The sequence below is a fragment of the Corvus brachyrhynchos genome, unplaced genomic scaffold (genome assembly GCF_000691975.1).
Source record: "Corvus brachyrhynchos isolate BGI_N302 unplaced genomic scaffold, ASM69197v1 scaffold3, whole genome shotgun sequence".
In the NCBI taxonomy this organism is placed as follows: Eukaryota; Metazoa; Chordata; class Aves; order Passeriformes; family Corvidae; genus Corvus; species Corvus brachyrhynchos.
In genome coordinates, this window is record NW_008237619.1 from 12,482,972 (window position 1) to 12,503,133 (window position 20,162).

The following is a 20,162-nucleotide window of genomic DNA, read 5'->3' on the forward strand; positions in this document are numbered from 1 at the left end:
TCCCTCTTGCTGTGAGACCCTACGTGTGGAATGATCAAACCTGGAAGTTATCAAGTCTCATCCTTGAACCTCCCTCTCCTTTCCTCCTTAAAGCTTGCTAATTCTGGGACACCTTGGCACCAGATGGAGAAACCCATCAGTTCACATTTCTAGAAATTAGTCAGAAGATCTGAATCCAAGTTCTATTCTTTACTCACACAAAAGGCAGAAATTCAGCAGGGACTAAGCCCAAATTCCTAGTCATGATATTTTTTATCAGTAATATTGATTATTTACATATTGCACATACACTATTCACATACTACTTTTCTTTAAATTTGTTAACAGGCATAATACTTCCATTAAGTGAATTGTATTGTGTTAATGCTTTGGTGAACCTTGAATATCTTATTTTGCAATTTCTGCATGTTCTAGCTTTGTTTGGACTGGGTTTTAAACAGAAAATTGTCTTTCATTTTGGTTTGGGGTTTTTTTTATTTATTTAATGGAAGGTAAATAGATTCGGAAGGGCCTGGCCTCATGATCATGTGCCAGACAACATCTGGGGAGAATTATCAGCAGTAATATTTCTGTAGACAAGATAGTCTAGGAGAATGAGCATGGTGAGTTTTCTAGGGAAAAGCAAAGAAAGAGGATTCTGAAACAAAAGGGAGAAGCTGGATACTTGGAGAAGAGATAGTAAAAAATCAACTGAACAGAAAGTAGTTGAAAGCAACCAGGAATAAGCAAGAAGGAGCAGGGTTGACATACCCAAATAAACTGTTATTTCTTCCTACTCAGGCAGATACATCCCTGACAGAAAAGGTGCCTCTAGGCAGAGACTTTCTTCCGTGCTTTTCATCCCAATTTGCTTCTCTGCAAAACCCAGAGTGACTAGGAGAAATAGACCAAGGAAGTAAAAGACTCTGGATGTGTGAGACCAAATTCAAGCCTTGAGCCCACGCCTCAAGCCCTTGTAGATTACTGACAGGCAGTCACTAGCACACGGTAAAGGTGCAGACCAGTCTGACCTCTGCATGGTTTGCACTGTGCAATTCTTACCTTTATTGAACAAAAGTAAAAGGAATTTATCTCAGATTACACAGATAATGCTTATCTCACTGGAGTTCTGCCCAACTGGCTACTGTATTCATACTTCTGTCTTTCTGGGTCAGCGTCATATAGTATCAACAAGGGAAAATTCACTCAGGCCACTGGAACTGATTTATACCCACAGGAATGTGGATTTTGACTTCTTTTTTCTTTATGCTACTTCCCCTTTACAGTAATTTTTTAAAGGTTTTTTTCCTGTAACGTTCTTGGGCTTCATGTGCCTGATACTGCAAAGGCAGATACAACTAACTTCAAAGGCCAGTTCAGCTGCAGTTGTGGCTTGCATGGTACGGGTTTGGCCTGCTGAGCTCATGAAAGCAAAGTTTCATCTGTTTTGTGGATTGGGCTCTTGACCTGCCATAAAAATAAATGCTATCTTCTCCCGTTATTAAATGGTAGGCTGTTTCTTGTTACTACCGTGGTATACGCCTCTCTTCCATATGCCTGTCATTAAAAATAATAAATTGGGTTCCCTTATCTCATGGAGATCTCTTATTTTGCCCTCCTGTTTTGGTCTCCTGTTCATTTCCACGTAGTCTTGCCGACAGACTCACACAGTTTAGATTAAAACAAAATGCAGCAGCTTTTTTCCCCCTGACAGCAGAGACACAAGCAGTTCACACCTTCATCTGATGTTCCACTTAACCAACAGCACTCTCTGAATGCACAAGGGAAGCAAGACAAAAAATCCCACACAATATAAGAGGAAATTAATTTGTGTACAAAGATTGTATTCCCACGACGCTTCAACATTGTTGAAACATTAATTGACTGTTTATCATGCTGACATTTTGTGTTGCTCTTTGTTAATTCATTCTGTGTGTATTTTTCCTATGCCATGAAACCACAAGTGTCTATTTATACCCTGCAATAGCTGACCAGGATCTTGAGTATTTTAGAGATTGAACACTTTACTTTTAACGATGCTGCTGTTCTGATGAGTTATCAATTATCACTAAGAAATTCAGCATAGTCACTTCATTGACATACTGCTGATACTTAATAACAGTCATGGTCGTCCTCCCGACTAAATTCCTCACGCTTCCTCCAGTGAGTGATACAGTTCACAGTGATTGCACCACAAGACACAGGATTATTTTTCTGCCTAGCTCTTCAGCAGGTAATTGCAGCAAAATCAGCAAACCTCCTTCTACTTCTACATGTAAATTAATTACAGTAGTTTTGTTTAGTGAAGGATGAGAATTCACAGGTTTTTTGCACTAGAGATTCACTTTGTCCTATCCCACTACAAGAACCTAGAACCCCCCGCTGATTTTGCACTGTTGACATCCATTGCAAATGGTACTCACACACTTTTCTGGATAAGAAATCATCCAAAGGCAATTTCTGTCTTGCGGATTTGTCCTTTTTTATCCTTTTGTTATGGTTAGCTTAATTTGTCAGTCCTAAATTATTCTTCTGTTGAAAAAGGCAATTTTTAAAGCCTTTAGTTTCTCTCTGTTAGAAAAAAACTCATTAGGCCACATTTCAGACTACTTTTTTATCAAAGCAGCGCCAAAATATGAAAAGTAAAGCTTCTCGAGATATACTACTGACCACTGTGATCATCTTTTTCTTTCATACCAGTCACCACAGTGTTATTTTTTTGTCAGGAATTACATGGTGTCTGCAGTTCTGCTAGTCTAGGACGTGAAGATGTGCTGAGAAGTTGCGCTGATGAACGCGCTGTGAATCCATTAGACGTGTGTGTCTTCTGAGATGCTCACCAGGAAAATGTCTCAACCATGCCATGGCCACATAGACTCTTTGAAAAAAAGAACAACTAATGGACCAAACCAGATGACATTGCTCAGTGGTTTTCCCTTACAATCAACTAAAAATTTGCCCGACAGCAAAGCTTATGTTTATTCACTACTTTCATTTTCACATATTGTTTTCTTGCTCACAGCTCTGCTTGTGTGTGTTTTCAGGGTGTTTCATACATGACCCCTAAGTCCAGTCCCACTACTATCCAGTATAAGGACTCCTGCTATTAATTGTAATCCTGCTGCTATTAATTGTAAACCTGCTGCTGTTAACTGCAATATGTGTAGAAGTTGGCCTAGTCACAATGACATGGAGAGTCATTTGGAAAATGTATAAATTAACATTATCAGTGGGTTTAGCTGTTTATATTGAATTCATCTGCTGAGCATCTCTTTACATTCCCTCCTTGGCATTTCCATGCATTGTTCCAATCTCTCCCCAGTGTTCAACTAGAAGGACAATGGGAGAAAGTAGTTCCACATTTCCATCTATCTGTACACAAACGGACTCAGCCTGTGCATTCTTTCTTTTCTTATTTTTACCCCCCAAAAGAGCTCCCAGGGCAGGAAAGGAATTCTGGATCAGGCCTGTCCATAGTTGTGTGTTCCCCAGCATCCCACAGAGGGATGTTGTTGCTATTATTTTAACAGCAGATCTCTGCTGTTGTTTCTATTTTAATGGCAGATTTTAAAGCTTCCGCTGACATTGGTACAGACCCTGAAGCTCAGCTAGAGAATCAGAGGTGGTGAGCAGATGGTGATACAAAGGAGGAATGTTGTATCTATAAATATTCTGATGAAATTCATATCCAGTGTTTCACACAAGAGCCAACAACCTATACTAAACTATCAATATGAGGTTTAAATTAGTCTTATGTGGTAAATGGGTTCTTAATCTGCGTTCCCTAACAGGGAAATCTTTACTCAGAGGGTGTAACTATTTATGTCAAACCATTTTAAAAAAATATGAAAGGTTAATTTTGTATTAATTACCATTTTAAAATGTTACCGTTTACCAAATAAGGGATAACATTTCATTCTGAGTTGTCAGAGCTTCTAACAGAGTCCAAGAGAAGGGGCAGTAGCTGGGGTGCAGCAATGAAATGTTCCTGGGTTGTTTGTCACAGTCAGAATTAAGGTAATGTTACAGTACATGAGTTGAATGTGCAGCAACTCTGATCTCCTTCTGGAAGAAGGAAGTGCAATATCCTTTAAACCAAGGTGCCTAACAGGCCTGCAAACCACCCTGTGGACATCTCTGTGAATCTGCAGTCTCTAAACCAGCAGGTTTGAGGTTTAATGTTCTGTTTATACCTTCAGGTTCTAATTTGTTTGCTAATGGTGATATACTGATTTTTGTTAGCTACCTCCTTATATGTATTTTGGGAAAGGAGAGGAAATGCTGTTTAAAAGACCTATGTGAGTAACAAAGGGGCGCAGAGAATCAGTGCGCTTTAACAGCATGTGCATAAGCTTTATGCAGTTGGGTTTGTTTTCTGAAGTGGCACTCAGATCTGAAAGTTGAAGAATGAAGCTATACTAATGACAAAAAATGTGTGAAAGTGTGGAACATCGTTTTTTCATCATCTTTTCATAAGCACAGAAAATAACTCTAGCCTAAAGCATCACTTTTGAACATTGGGTTATAAAAGTAATGGGATAGATTGCCTGTCTGTATATCAAACATTTTAGCTGTATTTCTTAGGAAATAAGCCTCACAGAAGGCCATCAGTTGGTAAATTTTCCTTTTTCCCTTAATATTCTCACCCACTGATCCAAACTGACTTACTGGTCAGCTTCTAACAACTTTGACAGAAGGATAACAGTGTCAAATGAATTACATTTCTACACTTTTTGTGAAAATCAAAAACAAATTAGCACCTTCACTGAAGAGGCTCTCTTGACTACTTGCTCTATGTGCTGAGCCCAGCAGAACATCCTCAGACAGGAACCAAGTGGAGAAAACATTCTCCTGCACCCGGGATGCTATGAGATATTCAGGGAAGTGTATGGGGAGCTGAAAATGTTGGTAAACAACAGGATACAGTCATTGGGGAAGGGGCAGGAAGAACTAACATATCTGGTGACATCAGAACATGATGCAAATCATTTGTCCAGCTGCTTGCAAGAGCCTTGTTTCTTTCGCAGAAATACCCTTTAAGTCATCAAGAGTTCAGGGCCCAGAGGAAGAGCAAAACTAGACTTTTGGGGTGGAAAATGCTTATAAAACCTTCCTGAAGTGCTGGTATGTGCTCGTTCATATTTTATTTTACAAGATCTAAATAATGACATCTCACCTGTGGTCTGCAAACAACTTTCTGTAAAACAGCTGCACCAGTGTGCAAGAAGACAGAACGAGAACTAAAGATTGCCTCTCTTCTACATAACTTTCCTACAACTGAAGTCCAAAAACTGAGTAATAGCAAAACACCTTTGCCCAACTTTTACCACAGGTTGTTAGCCAGAAAAAAAGAAAGAAAGAAAGATAATTTCTCACCTAACTGCTCAGTGCTCTATCATTCCCATTCTTCACGGTTGGTCTGACATCTGTTTGTGCTTTACCAAGCTCTGTAAGATGACAGCAGGTTTGCAGTCTATCTCAACCACCTCTAGCACAAGGTAAAGGTAGCCTGTTATGGCTAGACTAGATTTTTCAATTATGGTCATGCACACCAATACCATACTTTAAAACTCGATAGACCTTTGAAGGCATGGAAATAATTTCAGCACACTTTTTTTCCCCCTGCGCATTTTCGAACGCAGTTTAGGCTTTTAAGTTCATGTAAAGCCCTAAATTGCATCTGATGTATTTTCCAGCTCCCAGTGAGACTTCAGTGAGACTATTTTTCTGAATAAGGGCATATAAGGGGCCACAATTTATTTTTGTTCAACATCCTGTCTTCTGTTGACACCATACAAGGTGGTTTAATAAATACTGCAATTTCTGAATGGACTTACCTAAAGTTCCAGCATCAGAACTGCTAAATGTGCAAAACAAGATCATGCATGAAGGAAATAAAATCAAAGTCCCACTGCAGTTCCATGGCAAGCAACAAAAGGACTTGAGAGTTTTACATTGAAATGAAAATACAGGATGAAAATAAAGAACCTGATTCCTCACATCACAACTGAAATAATTTGAATATCTACTATTTTAATAGCTATTTCTGCTTAAAACTATATACTTATGAGATGAAAAATTACATTCCTCTCTGAAGGGACTGTCCCTTACTAAAGTTACACATCGCTTCTAGCGTGTCTATAATTGAAGTATTAAAGAAATATACTTTACTCCATATTCTCTATTGTTTATTTTGTGCCACAGACAGAACTCTGTGCAGTTTCCATTTCCCTTACAATTAGGCGCTGCTCCTACAAACACATAAATGTGAGCTCACCTTTCCTGCTGGGAGGGATTTGGATGGGAGGCTCACTGCAATAAAGGATATGAATACGTTTTGGCAGGATCAGGGCCTCAGATAGCAAGGAGGAAACAGGCTAACAGAAACCACCTTTGCAAACATAAAAAGGGAAAGATCTCATGAACAGAAATTAAAGTTTTATATGCTTTTAAGTGCCAGCCAGAGCATTTAAAAGGAGAAGAAACTGGAGGACATCAGGACTGATCTTTTTTTTTAAAATCCAAGTAGAGAGCGTCCCTTTAAGGATTTATGGCATGGCACAGCCCAGGGTTTGCTCCATTTGGCATTGACTAAACTGTTATTTTCTTTTGCCAAGAGATTCAGTGACTGGAAGTGCAGCTTTTTCTTCCTCACAGCTGTTTGCTCGCACATTATCAAATATTTTCACTCCAGCTTTTGCCCTCGCCTGGCTCAGGGGATGTAAATGATGCAGGAATTTCGGCTGCTCTGCTTCAGTTTAGCAGAGTGATAATCTCAGGCAAACGCTTGCAATCTGTCTTTCATTAAAAGAGTTTTTTGCACTTATGTTTAACACCGCGAACTTTTTCAATTGCTCTTTAAAAGAAGATTTCACATCCACTTTTGCCTGGAGGGAAACCCATGCTGCCACAGATATATGTGCTGGATAAAGGAGAATGCTCTTGTTGAGTGATTGTCACCAAAGACAGCAGACATTTCTACCTTCAAGTCCTGAACATTAGCTACTTGCTGCAACCTTAGTTGGACAAATCTATACATAAAACAATGATTCTCCCATTAAAAAGCAAGGCCTTTTTTTTCCTGTTCCATACAAAAACAGGTGTGAAAATTCGACTGTAAAATGAAAGTAGCTTTCACTACCAAAAGCATGAAACCTCTTGCAGAGCATGATTCTCTTATTTTTAGCCATCAAATGCAACACTAGTATCTAACACTTGTCACCACAAAAAAAATATGAGCACAAAATAGGAACAGAGAAGACTGGTATTTCTAAAATACCTAAAATATGTGAAATGTTTAAATACGGTGTTTTAGTGTCTCTAGAAAAAGATTATACTACATTGTTATACTAAAATCATATCAAAAATACTAGTATTATATGGAATATATAATATCTACATAAAACAGTGATCTAAATTATATATAATATATACACGTACATATTATAGATCCATCTAGAGAGGGAGAGTCTTATACATGCACATGATGTGGAGAAAGTATATAGCAAGTAAAATGGGTTTTAAACTGTGTCCCATATTAAACACTCACTTTTTCTGAGCTGGTAAGAGTAGCAGGAATATCTTCACTGAAAAAAAATCCTAAGTTCTTAAACAAAAGAAATTCTAGAACAAAAGCAAAAAAAGAGAGGGAGAACGACATTCTCTAAAAATGGGGAATATTAAATATTTGGTATAAGTCATCATCACTGTTATGCTTTTGTTTAAATACAGTAAAAGGATGGGTTAGAGTTCTCAGTTGCTTGCTGAATTTGGCCCCAAATAAGTATCTAAAGACTCTTCTGAAGAAAAACAAAAGGCCCAAATATTTAAAAATATCTTTTGAAGTCATGTCCTCATAAAAAAGTAACCTTTTTTATCTGTGTCAGGATAGTCAAAATGTAATTTAAGAAAATGAAAATGTTAGATCTCCAATTTGGCAAATCCCTTGTGCAAGGGACCCAATCACTGACTTATTCCCGTGCTTTTCTTATTAAACCAAGATGTATTTTGAGCCAACAATTTGAACTGGAAATCCTGATGTGTTTAATTGCTATACAAACTCTGCAAACTAGGCCTCCGGCTTCAGATTCCTCTGCCCTTACAAATAAGAAATTACTGCTTTCTAGTCTCTTCTTTGTTGTTAAGACATACAAGAGTAAAGGGGGGTTTTCACAATATCTTAGATAAAGAGGAAATACAGCTCAGGAATTTCTGATTTTTTTTTTCCAATAAAATATCCCTTTTTAAAATGGACATCTCACCTGTAATTCACTGTGCACTGAAAAAAAAACCCTCTAGACCTCTGCTCTATTTCACAAAACTCTACTTTTATTATTTCTTCATTCTTCATTTAGGGTTTCCCCTGTACTGAATTTTGATTTCCTACTCTAATATCATCAACCGTTCTTTTGAATTTATTATTAAATTATGTCAGATTCAGACCAGAAGTAAAATAATGACAAAGCCTGGTTGAAGTGCCTGTTTCCCCTATGATGGAGATATCAGGGAAGAGTTAGGAGCATTTGACTTGCTGTACTCAAAGGGGCAATTCTGGCATTTGCAACGAAGTTCACATCTTAGTATGTACATGGGAAAAAATTTAGCCACAGTGTAAACACTTGGTGTGAATGTTGTCTTATGAAAGGAGGGTGGCTGACCAGCAACACCTTCAAAATATTACCTTTGTACAGCTGCAATGTCCTGAAGCCCTGGATGTGAATTGGTGCTCTGCTGTACTGTTAAATGTGAGCAAAGGACAGCACTGGGCTGTCACCAAGAGTCACCAGTCGAAGTACGTGCGATGGCCCAAGTGCTAACAATGAATCACCTCCTGCTTTAGAAACAGAGTTGGACAAACACCCTGACTTACAGGAGAAAAGTCAAAAATAATACAACTCTGACTGTGGAATAAAAAAAAAAGGAAGCAGAAATGGGCGGGGGGGGGGTTAAGATTAAAAAAGAAATGTTTATTTTTCAGGGGAAAAATGCAAAGTAAGTAGTATACACTTCATTAAATGACCATAATAATAAGCTTTTTCTTCCCACTTGTCTGCATAGCAAACATCATTGTAAATGGTACAGTAAATAGCAACTATCTGAGATGTAATTATTTATATTTTAATTCATGGCTGTCAAGCATCTTCATGAATTCTCAGTAAATTCTTTGAATATTCACAAGTAGAATGATTGAGGGTCGGTTCACAAATACATACTTTCACTATACTGCAAATAATTGTAACAAGAAACCATTGCTACTATTTTTAATTCTTCATTTAAGTTCATGGGTCCTAGCCAGAAAGACATTTCAAAAAACTTTTGCTGTTGTGCAGAAAAGCTGGTCCCTCTCCCTTCCAACCATGCCCCCAGGAAAAACACACAAATAAACAATGTAAAAAGTACAAATTTTGAGTAGAGGGGAGAGACTGAATTACCTGAAGTACTTGATTATTATAAATTGAGTTTAATTATGTCCTTAACAGTAAGAAATGTGCTATACATAATTTAATTAGCAATTAGGAATTACCTCTAGGTATACCTATAGAATAAATAACTACACTCACTGCAATAATGTCTAACATAGTCTCTCTGCCACGTAAAAGACTTCTGTATACCAACAATTTAAATATTAATACTATAAAGCACTGAAATATATGATGTTTATATTCAATGAAAATCCATAATGTTCAGCCAATGCAACTGCACAGTAAAGTAGATTGAACTCCATGTGTAACATCTATTACTGTGACTATAAAAAAGCCGAAGACCTGAATAAAGTAGCAAAAGTTGCAAACAGGATTTTAAATATTATTCTAAAAAATCCTGTGGAGCTCACTATAAGAGAAAATATTTCCTCTAGAATGGTCTTTATAATTTTTCCTGAAATTCCTAACTTTTTTTGCATTAAACCACAGAGAACAAAGACCATGGGAAGAAACCCTGCTCTTTTTCATGAAAACTTCTGCTCAATTGAGAGGTTTTCCCTTTCCTCTCTCTTACATGTCTAAACAAAAACAAATTATTACATTTACTCATATAGTGTCCTAAGTTGTCTTTGGAAACTATTTTGAACAGTGTATTTCATGTATAGGAACCGCGCTATTCATTATTCAAAAAAAAAAAAAAGAACAACACAGGAAGGTACCCAGATGCAGGGAGAAAGTCTGAAAATAGTTTCTAATTTCTTCTCATGCTGAGAGCAGCCAGTGGGTAGGAAATGAAGCCCTGAACCTCTCCCTTTCCCACCTCATTCTCCTCTTCCTTCCCAACAGCGATCCCTCTCTCTGGTTTTCTATCAGTTTTCTGGTTTTCTACTCCTTTGCCGCTAGTCCTGTGCCACTTTGCCACAACTCTTCTCTTCCTGATTTCACCATCATTTCATTCCCAGGAGGATAATGTACACATGTGACTCAACGTGAACAAAGCAGTGACTCCGTTCATTCCCTGATGCATTGCATCCCTTGTCCCAGCCAAGTGAGCCCCTCAGAAGGATACAGGACACCCAGTCCTCATCCAGCTAAGCTACAGCACAATTACTCTTGATTTGCTCTTTTTCGATCACTTCTCAGCCCAAGGACAAGTCAGCACCTACAAAAGCCTCTGGACATTCCAGTCCTGCAGGTGTCTGAGAGCACAACCAGGAGGAGGGCGTCTGACATCCCAAAAGAACAGAGGCAAAAAACGCCCCAGACATTTTCCATCCCCCTTTGGGGCTGAACTGCTCCTCTGAGGAAGGCTGTAACCATAGTGGATTACTTTCTTATGTGCCCTGTATGGGCTCAGTCCAACCTCGTTTCGTTTTTTCTAAATCAATTATTCCAGCATTCCCAGGATAAATGATGCTCAGCACCTTAATGTAACTCGAGCAAACAGTCTTGAAAGGCTCTTAGTAACCAGCCAATTCACAATCAAATCTTTCATTCTGAGAAGCAGACTGAGGTTGGTTTTTTTTTTCCTGCAGTTGCATTATACGGTTGTATTTTCACAAAAGCTATTAATTATTGTCCATTTCTGGAACGGCACACTGCTAGGCACTTCCACAGCTGCCCTCCCTTTCCCCAGCTCAGGCACAATTTCCTGAGTTAGGGAGTAAACAGAATTACACTGTACAGAATAATCCAAGCAGTCTCTAATGGGGCAGTGTGGGCTTTCTGCCGCTCCATCAGCATCGCAGGGACCTGCATAACAGCACTGTGATGTTACAGTTTATGTGGCTAACACTCCCCAGCACTGAAGTGAATAATGTGACTGGCTTGCCACTAGGCAGATGGAGACTTTGCTAGGCTTTTTTGATGGTAAATGAAGACTTTTTTTTATTTGCTCCAAAGAGCTTGGCACAGGAAACCCCCAAATCCTACAATAATAAATCTTCTGTTTATCTTTTAAATTCTGAAGCAAAATAAAAACCATTAGGCACCCACAGTCATGTGCTGAATTCTATACTTTTATAGCTTGCTACAACCTTCTGGAATAAAAAGGTTAAGCTTTATGAAGCAAAAAAATAACTTCTCTGTGTAAAAATAACAGCCTTATTGCCTTGTATGGAGCTCTGTATAATTGTATTACACAATTCAATGGCAGGAGCACTTAGAAATAGCAAAGACAGGCATAATCCAGAAACCTGCATCTGATCCAACCTGATTGTTTTCACACTATCAGGCATTTGCACTAAATCTGAAGAGCAAACATGATCCAGCTATGACATCAAATGATCGCCCAGGTATTACTCTCCCTGTCACGATTATTTAACTCATACAGACTGACATGATATTCCAGCAAATGACAAAGGATTCCCCCTACATAACTCAAAATTATTCCAGTCCCAACTGTTGTGCTGAGGAGGAGGCTGCTTCCAGGCTATCACAGCCTGTTTAGGGTATCTCAGAGCAGAAATCAAGGGAGAGGTTAAGCTCTCCATGGGGATTACACGTTCTTAACACCACTGAAAATAAGGTCACAGAAGTTGCACCCTTGAAAATCAGCACTATATAGTCCTTTGAAGTGCAGATAGTTGGCATGTCAAAGAATCAGGCCCTCTTTCAGCAGTGTGCTTCCACACAGCCTTCACACTAGGATACATCAACTAAAAATTTGGTATTGCCAATCCCAGTTCTTGCATGGTATTTAAATACAAGGTAAGGCAGCAGTGGAGTCCAGCGCAAGCTCAAGGCTGAAGTTTGCTTTCTTAAAAAGCCAGTGGGAGAGTTTCCATTAAGTCTGAGAGGGTGTAAGGGAATACTCAACAGGGCTTCTTCTGCTATTTTTTCACCCTGGTGAGAAAGGCTGCTTAAAGTACAATTAAAATTCATTTGCATTTTTTCTGTGCAAAGTGCAAAACTTGAAGAGGGTGCTGACAGGGCAGAACCAGGATAATTTCTTTATCAAAGAATGCAGTTCTTGTAAAAGTTATTAAATGTGATTATAATAACACCTATGAACATTTAATAACTGGGCTTTTAATAGGATCCTTAGAGCAGGGCTGAAGAAAATCCAGTGCAACAATCAGGTGGAAAAAAACCAGTCTATCTGTGAATCTCTCCATGTCTTCCCAAGGTCCCATCTTCCTCAGCAAACTCAGAATTACAGAACTGATCTACAGGCATTTCAGGGGTAAACCAAGAAGATTCTATTTTTAAAGCCTCCCTAACCTACACATCATATGCACCATACATTTCTAAATGTTATAAAATGTTCTCATTGGAATTATTTTCTCTGCATAGGCATTCACACAGATCACAAGAGAGCAGCACTTCTGCTATCTTATTTAGGGATACTGCTATTACTAGTGCAGCTTCTAAAAAGTCTATGATGCACAGTTCTTCACTCTTATTAAAAGCAAAGTCACTCTGGTGTCTTCAATTTTCTCCTCGGTTTTGGAGGAGATTTCTGATCAGGGAGTTCTCTATTTCCTGAAGCTCCTAAAAGCTGAAGCTCGGGTTTGTTAATTCATTGGTCATGGAAAAATATCAATGTTAGCCAAGAGTGCATCCAGCCCCTGAGTGAAGTCAAAGAACTGTAAGTCATTCATAGCTATTCTGTGTGCCCTGGCCCACTGATTTTAAAACAATTTTTGCTGTGGCTGCATTCATATATATGTGCTGATTATTAATATGATTTGTGTCAGCTTTTAACCAGTTGGTTAAGTACTCTTTAGAAACTCTAAATTGGTTCTTTTAAAGGTGGTTGGCAGTAACTTCTTCCCAAGCTCCTTTCCAAGAACTACACATGTGGACATAGTTGAAAATGTCCATTTAACAATACTGGAAGATTTCTTTCCCAAAAAGCAAAAGCTTTGAGAAGAATGAACAGGTGCAGTGATAGTGAAGTGAAGCCACCTACTATGACAGGGTCTCAGTTCTATCATGCAAGAGTTTAGCCAAACTTTTTTCTAAGTATATATATATCAAATTAACCAAGAAAATCCAGCTTAGGAGAAATGAAAACTTCATTAAATCCTGCAGAATTTGCCAAAGATCTTTAACTTCTAGAAAAAAAAAAAAAAGGGAAGCAGTTTTGAGTGTCCAAATGCTTGATTTGAGTATTATATAAATAAAAATGCCTTATTCTTTATTTGATAAATCCTTCTATGATTTATTTTAGAACTACCTTTTCATTAATTGAAACAAGGAGGCTTGGGATCTAGTTCTAAAATGGTTGCACAACTTAAAAACATTAGGTAGCTTGATGATATAAAAATAAATTCTGAAAGACTGGCCAAACCCTAAGTTTTCCTGATTCTCCATAAAATTTAAAGAAAAAAAAAAAAAGCTTTTGCTGAGCTAAATCTAAGCGAATCCTCACCATCTTCACTCTTTTTTCTGCTGAGTCCCAAAATGAAAATCCTCCTTGGACTTCCTCCTTTGCTGTGAATCAGAATGTGCTGGCCTAAGCCACTTGCTGGGTGAATCCTTCCCTCTGACAGCTGCAAGGCTGCATTTGTGAACACCCAGCAAACCTTGGACAAGCCACTGTCACAGGGGTCTGACTCAGACAGTCCTATTACCATCTTCCCAATACTCTCAGATCAATAGCTCAATTAGGCAAAGGGTATATGAAAATATGATTGTAAATATTATTGTAACAAGTGCTTTTATCACTTCTTGGATTGATTTACTGATTCATTGTTTCCTGACCTTGAAGAATATGCAATTAAAAGATGCCTCCAGGATGCAAATTGCTACTAGAATTTCAATTGGCACACATTTCTTCTCAGTTTTAAAAATTCTCAATCTGCTTTCGAAGATATTTCAATTTCATTTTACCATACCACTATGTCGTTCCCTAGCACTTCTCACCAGAGCACACTACAGCTTTTAACACAGGAAATACAAGGGGGTTGTATTTTGAGACAGCAGATGTTTCGCAGGTGTAAAGGTTGCAATCGTAACCTGTTTTCAGCTGTATTGGAAACAAGCAGCCGAGAGCTGCACCTTTGGGGTTTTTTCCTCTCTGGAAACAAAAATGTCTCAGCACTGCTGCACAGTACTCTCTACCTGAGGAAACTGTAGTTCAAATAAAAAGCTATAGAAGCAAAATCTTTCAATGCCCTGCTGCACAGAGCTGCTCTGGACAGTATTAGGAACTGGAGAACTGGGAAGATTCTGCATTTTCTTGCCTGCATTTTCCCTATACCCAGGTGCCCACTGCTGCTCTTCCAAATGGAGCCACACAGCTCCCAGGCTGACAGACACTGCCCATATGTTTGTATACCCACGATGCCTTTTCTGTCAGGATTCAAACAGAACGTCCCATCCCATTACTGCAGAGTAGTTGCGCTATTTAGGAGGATGTCAGAGAACTAAGAGTTAGCATAAAACCCTGTAACTCCATCAACGGGCACTAGCACGCTCAGCCTCTCTGGGAAACTCTGTTGATCTCTGAAACGTTGTCAGGTTTAGAAAATCTAAGTTTCTTTCACTGAATTCGATTTTACGTCACCAATGTAAACTACCAATCTCAATATGGACACTTGGCGTGATTTAACTCACACTTGAATTGGTTTTACTAATTTTTCAAAAAGGACAATGTAAATGCCATCTGGTCCTGTCTCAATATATTCAGGAAATTTTCAATACTCTCAGACTGATTTTAGTGCATTATTTAAACTATTGTAACCTTATTAGTCTAGATCAGAAGGCAGGAAAAAGAAACTTTGGGGGGAAAAAAAAAAAGTTTTGATCTTTGAAGACCTAAGACTGGGAAGCAAAGATTTATTCAGGAATCCAACGGATGACAATAGGAACAGTGATCTGTGTGAATAGAAGTGACACAAATGTCACCGACTGCGTTGCAAAACAATGCAAATGCTCTTTCCTGAATGCAGCGCTCTTGGAAGGGATCTTTCAACTTTTCCATCTGAAAAAAGCATCAGTTTTCCTTAAAGACAGATACGGATAAAGCAGGACACTTCTGCCTGAGGAGAGGCTAGCTGGGCTGATATTTGATATAAGCGCTCAGTCCCAAATGGGAGGGGGGAGAAGTGATTGATGGTTCGTAAGGAATTACTTGACTTTTGCTTGTAACAGAAGCTTTTTGGATTCTCCCAAAGTTCTTGTCAAAGACAAGAAACACCTTTTGAAACAGCAGCTTTCCCCTTACCAGCAGATGGAATAAACCTGTGTAAAAAATGCTGCAGATTTAAAATACATATAAAAGAAAGGAAAAAGTTGTTTGACACGCTGCCCTTTTTCTAATGCGCTGCTGCTCTATGAGGTTTGCCTCTATTATTCTATTACCTGCCCTCTTAATACAGCGTGAGTAATTCACCTCTCTGCAGGAGGAGTTTCACAAAGCCAGCAGCAGGAGTTCCCCAATTCAGTAAGACGGATATAACCACAGGGACAAATCCTTCTCGCTCTCTGGCTCCTCCAGCTCCAAGGTCAGAGTTGTATGAACTTGACTAAGACAACCATTTCCCGAGCCCCCACAGGGCTCGGCTCTCCTGGCTCTCATCTGGACAGCTCCATCTGCCTCTTGCAATTGTCTCCTCTGGGAAAGACGAGAGCTTTAGCTCTGCTGCTGAAGTATGGGGGGAACAGAAGTATTAGGAGGGGCAGATTTTGCGTTTCCTTCCACCGTGTACACAAGGGAGCAACGGATCTGAGCTCTGTACCCCATCTTAAAGAGGCAAACTGATGATCCAGCAGGTGGAATGAATTCATACGATCCCAGTCACACACAAATTCGTTAGAAAGACTTCTCACCAATAACTCCCAGTCCCAAAGCAAAGGCAAAGCTGACTCTCTGCCTTACATCTCGTTGTCACAGAGCATTGCTCATCTGCGAGCCTCAAGGACCATGCAAAGGACGATGTACACCAATGTGCTCTACCTCGGGGAAGAGACGAGAAAAAGTGCTCTGCCAGCTCTTGAAATCCTAGCCCCATCCACGGAGCACTCAAACAAAGGCTGAAGTGAGAAACCGAATTAAGTCACTCCCTTTTCACGGGTTTAACAGCCGCTGCTCAAAGAACGGAATGCATCAATATGAGCATTCAGAAGCAAGGCTATTAAAAAATAATTTAAAAAAAAAAAGAAAGCGGAAGGGTCAATGGCATTTTCTCCTGCTCTTAAAATCTCTGTACCTCTCCGGAGGGTGGGCGGGCTGCATGGCTCCCGCACCCCCGCCGGCGGAGGGGGTTTGCCCGTGGGCAAGGAGGAGCAGGAACCCCGTGGCGGAGCGGGGTTGGGATGGACATCGATGCAACCTCCCGGGAGACACAGGAGAACAACAAGCCGCCCTAAAAGAGCTGAAGGTTTTACTCTCGTCAGCCACCGAAGGCTTTGTCAAACTCCCGGATCTTAATCTTACGGATAAGCATATATAATAAACACATTGTGGATCTTAAAATGTGTGCCGTGTTTCTTCTCTCTTTGCAGAGGCTCGCAGTAGCTCGCCAGTGTAGATTCAGATAAACATAGGGAGCGAATAATTAAACTCGCAACAATGCCTTGTTTTCTTTTGTTTAATTTGTTGTTTGGGGGTTATTTGTTTGTTTCCAGGTGGTTTGGGGGGCTTTTTAACTGATAGGTGCACTTCTAATATATGCAACCAAGAATACCGATGGGATGGGCGTGTGGTACAAGGACTGCACTGGCAGTAAAATTCGTTTACGAAATCGCTTGTGTGCTTCTTTGTAAGGAAAAGGACGGCCCCAAAGCCGAAAAAGTCTATATATTTAGCCGTCGGACCGTTTTGTTCTGACTCTGAAGCGCCTGTGCCCGTCTCGCCGTGAAGAGACCCTGACCGCCTGAAGGAGCAGCCGTGTTTCTGTGAAGGAAAACGCGTCCACGGAGACACGTTCCACCCACCCACTCCAAAAAAATAAAGAAGTCTTGCGCGCTCTGCTCTGCCTCGGTCTGTCCCTGCGCCCTTGGGGTGGCAAAGGGACGGGCCGACGAATGCCACCGCCGTAAACGACGGTAAACAATATATACATCAAGGGAGGCAACGCCTGGGGCCCCCGTGACCTTTCCGCTGTTCAGGTTAAATCTATAAATACCCAGAAGATATCCGAGCCCATTGTTTTGCTGCCCTCTGAAACCGAACCTGCCAAGGGGACGGAGGGGCGTCCCGCCACCCTCCTCCTCCTCCTCCTCCTCCTTTGGCCTCTCGGTGGCGAGAACTGAGTGCCGGGGGAGGATGCGGGAGCGCGGCCGTGGGCGGCGGAGCAGCGGGGGAGGGAGCCTCTGTAATCCCGAATTCCTTTTCACAACTTCGTGATTGAACCCGCACGTGATTAAAATCCAGATTTATCCCCCTTTTAAATGAGTCTCGTAAAAAAAGCACATTAACTCTGGTGGCGAGATTCATGGCTGAGACATAAATAACTCGGATGCTCGGGAGATATTTTTTTACAAACCTGGGGGATTTATCTGCTTGCTTTTCTCACTTTTGCCCACGCCACACCCCGACCCGCCACCTCCCAGCCTGCCACCTCGCTTCTCCCAGGAAGATGGGGCACCGGAGGGTGGGAAAGTCTCTCGGAGAGACACAGTCTCGCCAATATCATCACGGAAGAGTTTGGCCAAGGCTGTAAGATGGCACGTAAGGGGTCAGGGTTTCCCCCGAAACGGGGAAACAAGAAACGCTGTCTCCCAGGCACTCCCGAGGGCTGAGTTTGTGCACGACCAGCACAGATTCGCACCGAAGCCGGCAGTGAAGCGGGGCAGCCCCTCCGCCTCCCCCCCCACCCCGTGTCCCGCGAGTGGGAGAGAAATCTTCATACCCGCCTGCACGGAAAAGATCTGGGAAAAGGAGAGCGAAGCCTTACTCTACTGGCGGCCGCGTTTAGTTCCCCGCGGTGAATGGTTTTCAGACCCTCCCGCGCTGAAATGGAGGCAATTTAAGCAAAAAGATCGATAAATGGGGCTAGACCGATTTATGTTATCCCACGATAATCCAGGCATAATTTCCCAGCGCGTGCTGCACTACTTGCGGCCTCTCCGCAAGCACCCCCGTACCAGCAACACTGCCAGCAGAAGGAACAGCCCGTCGCTACTCGGGGGCAGCGGCTTTGAGTGTTGAACCTTTGGGACGCCATAAAAATTCCCTTTTCTATTTTTTTTTTTCTATATCGCTGGAGATTTGGCAAGTTTAAAATACGTTAGGTGTAAAGTTTGTTCTTAATTAGGTCTTGTAAAGATGGAATTTGGTGGTCATTATGGAGCCGCTAATCAATTTTCACCCAGCAGCAAAAGTACGCCGCGGAGGAATTAGGTTTAATGAAGTGACTGTGCAAATTACAGTCGCGGACTTTATTTAAAGTCTATCAACCTCCTAAAAATGATTTCTCAAACTGTTCTTGATTTCCTTTGCTTTATGAAAAACATCACGTTTACTTTCTGAGGTTTCAGGCATTAGCAGCCATTCTCTCCCGCTCTCCAATCTGGCGCAGGAAAAGTTTTTCCATTTTCCAATTCGAATTCACGGAGAAATGGGCAAATTAAACATTTAGACCGCACAAAAATATATACCATTGTGGCTAAAAATTTATGAAAAACGGTTCTAAAAAAAAAGAAAAATCATTCTGAAATAAAAAAGAAGACTGATGCACTGATACTCTCTGTTATCAGAAAGCAGATTTTTGTCTTTGGTCGCGTATTTATTCTTTTGAACCGGGAAGCCTCTGAAACCGTAAACTATTTTTTGACTGGTTGATCTCTGCTGTCCCCTCTACTTTATGCTCATCCCTCCGCTGAGAGAGACGACCCTGGCAGCAGATTTTACCTACTTCTCCTTAGGATCCGCACCGGGGAAGGCGGCTGCTGTTAAAAGCAAATTGAAATGCGGCTCCTTGAGAGCATAGAGGGACGAGGTCTTCACAGTCTTTAGCTCCCTTCAAAAACACTTCAAATATTTTCAGCAAATATTTTTAATACCTCGATCAATAATTATTTCTCTCTGTCTCTCTTTCCCCCTCCTTTTGTTTTTGTTTTGTTTTGTTGGTTTGGTTGGGGGTTTTTTGTTTGTTTTTTTTTTTTTTTTAAACTCTGAGTTTTGGGCAACTTATGCTTATTGATAGCTCAGGGATAGCAAAAGAAATAAAAACAAATTTTAAAAGGTGTTTGCTGTTCCAAGTGCAGCGGGAAGGACTTGGCAAGTGTGAAGGATATTTCTGTTCTTTTTCTTAGGGGTTGTGCAAAGAAATCGTTTGACCTTTTTGCCCCATCCGAACATTAAAAGCAAACAGAAAATCACCTAAAATTCGCTTTCTCCCCACACTATACTTGTGAGAGCGGGGCAGCTCGATCCGTCCCTTGTTAAGGCCCTGGGGAGCAGGGCGTGGGGACGGCGAGAAGGGCGCGGGGACAGCTCGGGGAGCGGGGCCCAGCGCGTTTCCACCCTCGGGATCGTCGCGGGTCCGCGGCTGCGTTTCCGGGACCGTCGTTTTAGGCCGGAGAGAAACGGCCGGGGGGACAAGAGGAGACCCAGGGCTTGGCTTGTGCCAAATGATAGCTGCGAGCTACTGGATTCCTTTTAAATAAAAATAAATAAACAAGAGTTTAAAATTAAAAATACAGACACCAGGAGGGAAGCGTTGTGCTCCCTCTCCCCTAACCCCGTCCCGCCGGCCTTGGGGCCGCGGGCCCGGCGCTGCTCCATACGCCGCGGCTCCCGGGAGGTGCCAGGCTCGGGAGCGGGGCTGGACTCCTCGGAGTGCCCCTTGCCCGCTGAGGTCCTTTTCC

General features: G+C 41.0%; 1 protein-coding gene across 2 annotated transcripts in view; it reads right to left on the reverse strand.

Moving 5' to 3' along the window:
* Positions 1 to 20,162, reverse strand: part of TBX15 (T-box 15) — a 93,093-nt gene that overhangs the window by 69,233 nt on the left and 3,698 nt on the right. The gene's annotated exons all lie outside the window — the stretch shown is intronic.